Source organism: Octopus sinensis, linkage group LG3, assembly GCF_006345805.1.
Source record: "Octopus sinensis linkage group LG3, ASM634580v1, whole genome shotgun sequence".
Lineage (NCBI taxonomy): Eukaryota > Metazoa > Mollusca > Cephalopoda > Octopoda > Octopodidae > Octopus > Octopus sinensis.
This window is the reverse complement of record NC_042999.1, coordinates 75,506,045-75,512,769: the sequence shown is the minus strand read 5'-3', so window position 1 is coordinate 75,512,769 and position 6,725 is coordinate 75,506,045.

The window sequence follows — 6,725 nt, the reverse complement described above, 5'->3', positions numbered from 1 at the left end:
TTTGTAATGTTATGTTTTTTCTTATATTTCTTGAGTTTGTTGCACTGACGAACATGAAATGCATATTCTGCATTAAATGCGAAATCACATGTGATATGTAACTGAATTCTTTTTTAAAATGATGTGTTTTGAAGTTTTGCATTCGGTAAAATTTTGTTTATTTTTAGTAGTTTTGACCGCATTGGTCCCTCTTAGCGTGTTGGTATCTACGAATAGTAGTACCCTCAATATAATATAAATGAATATTTTCAAAGAGGAAGAATTTACGGATTTTTTTTTTTTCTCTTACGAGGTTTTTCACGCTGACTACTGATAATTTCTTTTAAAGATTTTATCCTCAATTATTAATTTATATAAATGTATATATATATATATATATATATATATATATTTATATTTAAATATATACATATTAATTGAACCACTCTACTGACAGATATACATTTTTTCCTGACTTATGGTCTCTTAGACGGTTTACACACACACACACGCACGCACACGCACACACACATGCATACATACATACGTACATACATACATATATACATACAAGCATACAAATATAGACATATATGCATATCTATGTAGATAGACGAAAGTCGGCTGGAAAGACACTTTCATGGAATGTGACAAAATGAGTTTTATTTTTCAACTTTGTCCCTCTTGCGGTCCACACACTTAACTTAGACAAATAAAAGATTAAAGAAATACATTATCTATCTATCTATCTATATCTATCTATCTATCTTCTATCTATCTATCTATCTATCTATCTCTATCTATCTACTATCTATCTATCTATTATCTATCTATCTATCTATCTATATTGATTGATTGATTAATAGATATGCATGCACGTATATATATATATATATATATATATATATATATATATATTATATATATATATATATTATATATATATATTATATATATATATAGATAGATAGATAGATAGATAGATAGATAGATAGATAGATAGATAGATAGATAGATAGATAGATAGATAGATAGATACATGCATATACTCTTATATATATATATGTTAGATTTAAGATTTAAAAAATTAAAGTTTAGGAAGGAGACATTTAAATGCTGTATACATACATGCATATATACATACATATATACATACATATATATACATATATATATATATATGTGTATGTGTATATATATATATATATATATATATATATATATATATATATGATACATATGCATATTTATTTATTTATATTCATATAGACTCTCGTAAGTATACATAAGTATTCATATATGCATATAAACACATAAATTCGTGTGTTTTACAGGTTTTACAGAAACGTATTGATTGCCTGACTCAGCACAAGAACTGGTGTGTTATTATGTTGGGGCATAGCAAGTCTGTATTAAGGAATGTATTATATAATTGGATGGTAGATGAGTCTCGTTGTAAATCATGAGAGGTTGGACATGCGCAGTGATAAGGCACACCTATATTATAATGCCTTAACGTTATCATGTTCTTGTTGAATGTAGACAATTCTTTCAGATGTTTTTTTTTTTAAATAGCTCTTGAATTGTTATTTGACCTGCAATGTTAAGCAACCAACACAAGTGAGACTATTTTGTTATCGAAAAAGTGATAAATTAAAGGCCTTCTCTCTTTCGTTAAGGAAATGAATGGCCGGGATACAAAGTTTCTGACGCTGATAATAAATGTTCTTTTCATAAAATTATTTGCTTCATATGAAATTCTTTTTTCACAAAATCTTGCTCAGTCTTGTGTAGCTTCGTGTATTCTCATGCAAGTCGAAGACGAGTTCAAACGTCCCATGTGGCAGAATTGCTGAGAAATCTCTGAGTATGAAACCAATGGTAGCCTTGTTAACCCTCAAATAAAGAATATTTATTCAGCAATGCAGTGTTGAGTACTCATTCTCACTGTCGCCTGCAGTCTGTATAGTCTTCTAAGTTACAGAAGTAATCATCTAAATATTTGCTCAAGCAGAATTGAATGTGGTCTGGGCAATATCAACAACAGCTGCACCAGCAAAAGTAGCAAAAGCAATAACTCATCTCAGTCTAATGTAATAATTTCACTTATAAACAAAACAAGACAGAATGGAATTCTTTTAAGCTATTGCCTTTAAAATGAAACCCTATAAGTAATGAGTCGAAAATCACAAGAATCACAAGTAAAACTGACGGGTATACCAAATGCGAAAAAACAATTATATCATCTTTATTCCTTATCAACAAATGCACAACATACATTGCAAATATGTCTGGGTTATTAATGCACGTTCTAGAAGGCTTTATTAAATCCATAAAATGAATTTATGATTTATATCAGAAAATGCCTGAGAAATATCAACACAAATTACATTATTCAAGGCTGTTATACATAATGTTTCAGTTCATAAAATGTATATTAAAAAGCTTTTTGTACATGTCATTTAATAGGTTAAGTGCTCTAAGAAGTTATTTACAAAAATGAAACAAAACAAAAAAAAACCGAAATATTGTTTTATTATCTTTAAAATTTGGGGTGGCAAAACAAACGGAAATTATTTTTGAATTTGGCACGCAGAACAGCTTTCGAATAACCCCTCAAAAAAAAAAAATTTTAATCAAATTTTTGAAGTTTGGTGTTATCAGTACTAACAAAATTCGTTATATTGATGATAAACTTTTACTTACTCTGTATTTTATGAATTTGTTTAATGTGATATGCTTAGAAAATAGACAAACTGAATTTTTACATTGCAATGATATCAGGCAATCACTGGAGAATGACAACATGGACGACATCAAACATCTCCGATAGAATACTAAGTACGGTATATTTTGTGTTATACAGTTTACTCCTATATATGCATGTGCGTGCATATATAAAATTTATAGCTACAGCATACAGGTGTAATGGTAGTATCAGAATTTCAGATAAGATGAAATTTAGTGTATAGTTAAGCACCATTACGTTGCGCGTTCAAATCACTCTGAGGGTAATGTTATTTTTACCTGTCAGTAATCGTTGTAGTGCGAACTGTTCTTCAAAGTGTAAGGGTTGGTTTTCTCATTCGATGGCATTACAGTGTTTATTCGAGATTTAAATGCTCCTTTGTATTTTAGAAGTGAGGTGATTATTCATAACCACTCTTTTGTATCTTTTGAATCCCTGTAGACCAAGTTTTCTGCAAAATACCTCTGTATCTTTAAAAGATCTGTTGCGTCAAGTTTTGGAATTATTGCGTATTTAATCCATATCATAAAAATTTTATATAATTTTTCATGAGATTTCGTTGTGATAAATTTATCATTTGGATTAACTAGTTCAGTGTTTCCTTGAATCTTTGTAGCTTAAGTGTCTGTTACGTTTTTGTTTGGAATACCTGCTTGCCCAATGAAGCTTTTTCTTTTTGAATCATTTGTACCCTGTTTTTAAATTCTGTTTTTAGAGGGGTCCCAGCTGTTATATCTAGTATTATCATGATACCAACTTCTTTGGTTTGTTGGCTAGTTTTTAGTAGACTAATACCACCTTATTTGATTTGACAGTCTATTGCGGTCTATTCGTCCATTGTTATTATTTGCGAGCGTTTCTTGGTAGTTGAGTTTGTTTTAGTATGGGTAATTGAATTTCTGTCCCTTTTAGTTACATCTGCATATGACGGGTTATGGGTTGTCACCCTTTGATTATTCATTGGGTTGACTTGTAAATTATTACGAAAGGAGTTATGGTACCCTCTGTTGTTATCAATGTTTATTTTAACGAGTTTATTTTTGTTTTCTTTGTAGCTTTCACTAATCCCATTCCGTAATTGCTTTTATACTCTTTTGATCACATATTATTCAATTCCAGTATTTAAATTGATTTCGTTTCATCTCTTTGCACATCTTCTCGGAAGATCTAATTAGTTTTGTCGTATCTTTCTATTCATTCGTTCGGTAAATTATTCCTGCATTATGGGATGACTTTTTTAAAACTTTGTAGTAGGATGATTTATATCTAATATTACTATCAAATAAAATGGTTGGCAATGGGTACAAAAGTCGCACCCACGTTTGCAAAACTAGGAAGAAAATTCTATGCACGATACGGGACTTTGATCAGTATTTCCAATGCTATTTCAAAGAAAGCTGTAAAAAGTTCCTGGATGACTTTCATAATTTGGAACAGAAACAAGGAAGATCAGACAGGACTCCATAAGTTAATCAATAGCATTAATGGAATGGTCTAATTCGCAATAGAAATGAATAAAAGAGAACTTCCTTCCTTTACAGGAAATTTTGATAATTAAGGAAAGTGCAACTTCCACAGCATGGACACAGACTTACTCAGACCTTAGATCTTACCATCCATCTCATATTAAGAAATATCCCATTTAATGTAGCTGGCGTATATGTACAATAGTTATAGACACAAGTAGAACAGAAAATATTCCTCTCGTGAAATATATCCGAAAAATACTTAGCAAATAATGCCATAAACAAGGCCAAAAATCCCTGACTTACGGAGAAATTTTCACAAGAAGGAGAAAGACCCGAGTAGAAATATTCCGTCTGTAGCCACCTACAATCTCAGAAATCCCATCGTACACTCGGCCAAATAATACCTTCATTGAATCTTAGAAAAATAATTAAAGAGTTACAAATTATTTACAGCTAAATACAACAGCCAAATCTTTGTGAGTTGATTGAATAACTTTAAAAAAAGCAATTTATTGTTAATGCAAATATGAATTTCAAAATATTGTCGACAGTGCATCGGACAAAAATGAACAAAACTAATGGAACCAGTTAAGATGCATAAACAGCACATCAATGATCTATTTGTTAGAAATGTTCCACGTAGTGAACATTCAAACGTTTGTGCGAATGGGAATATATAAAGTATCCCCTTTATTCAAATTAGACAGAAAATGATCAAATACGAAAGCCAAAAGAAGTATACTAAGGAACAACTCTAACCCGAAACTAAACTGGTGATAGTGAAAGCCACTACTAAAAACAATTATTTCTATATGGATTACCTCATAGCACATGTATTTGAAAAGCTAAACACAGGAAAAAGTGCTTACATGAAAACTTTCTTCCATTCTGTCTGTATTAATCTATCTTAAAAGTTGCTTTTTTATACACTTAAGTTTTTAATTAAAATATTCTTTTGCTTAAATATTGTGGCTATACCTAGAAATGTCTTTTAAAACCGGATATAAATATATATGTGTATATATATATATATATATATATTATATATATATATATATATATATATATATATATATATATATAATATATATTGATATTTACCAGAAGTAACAGAGTGACTCAAGGTCCGAGAGTTTCCTACGTTGTGTGAGTGGATACATATATATATATATATATATATATTACGCAATATACATATCTAGAGAGCGAGAGTGTGTATGTGTATGTTTGTGTGTATGTGTGTGTGTGTGAATATGTGTATGTGTGTCTGCGTGTGTGCGCACGCGTGCGGGTATGTGTGTTTTGCAGGCGACTAGGTGGTGAAAGAGATAGAATGTAAGGAAAATAACTGGATGAATTTTGTCGAATGTATGTCTTGCACAGCTTGGAGTGTATTGCCTTTCTGAGGTTTGTCCAATTGTATTTATTGTATCTATTATTTCCAGACAAGAAAATAAACGGATCATTTAATATTAATACTAATTTATACATCATCAACTAATCTCATTCACTCCTACTTTGTTACCTTATCTCTATTCTATTTCAATTTATTTTCTATTATGCCCAACTATCATTTCTAGTTTGTTCTACTATCGTTTCTAGTATTTTCTCTTATCTATCTTTTCTAGCTAAGGGCGAATTTGTCTGCATACAAGTGTATGAAAATTACATTATATTATTAATGTTTCACCTACTCCGTAATCTATACAGATAGATTCCATTCTATTTATCAAATTCTATCCAATTATAGTTTTTTTTCTAATCTGTTTGAATTTGTTTGTTCTGCTGTTCCTATATTCTGTTTTCTGACAAAATGAACTTTTATGTCAATATTTCATTACTAACGTTATTATTAGCTTTCCACCTACTTATGTGATCTGGTCAATTTTTCTCTGTTTTTATTCTCTAATTCTATTATTCTCCTCGGTGTGGAAATAGCAAGGTGACCTCGCTTCTTGACATTATACTTCAAACAAAGCACAGGTGACAATGTCAAGAGTTCGTACTTGTGCTATAATCCTCTTTTTCCTGAATGTATTTGCTGAAGTCTGATTTCAGCTACAGCCACAGTAGGGATCCTATTTATCAAAATCAAAATGAAAAAGAAATTAATCGTCGTCAACCATTTGTTTTAACTATTTTTTCCTCGGCCTCCAGCTACTCTTTCCTCTCCGGCTTTCAGCCATATATTCACACACTCACCATACATACTAAATGAAAAAGAATCGTACACAATGAAGCACGGTCACATACTTGCATATACACATACTAAATCAGGTTCAAAACAAGACACCGAAATAACAGGCGTATATATTCTTTTTTTTTTTTTGTTACTACTTTTAACCCAAGGACTGCTGCCACGCTGGAGCACTACCTATATACTTTCTACATTTCTACAGTCCTTTAATTTAATGCTGCTGCCCTCAGGTGAATTTCTTACCATGACGTTGGCTCATCTAGGACCGCAGATGTGGATTTTTCGATTTCATACACCAGATTCAACTTTTTGAAAATTTCTACCTAGATGT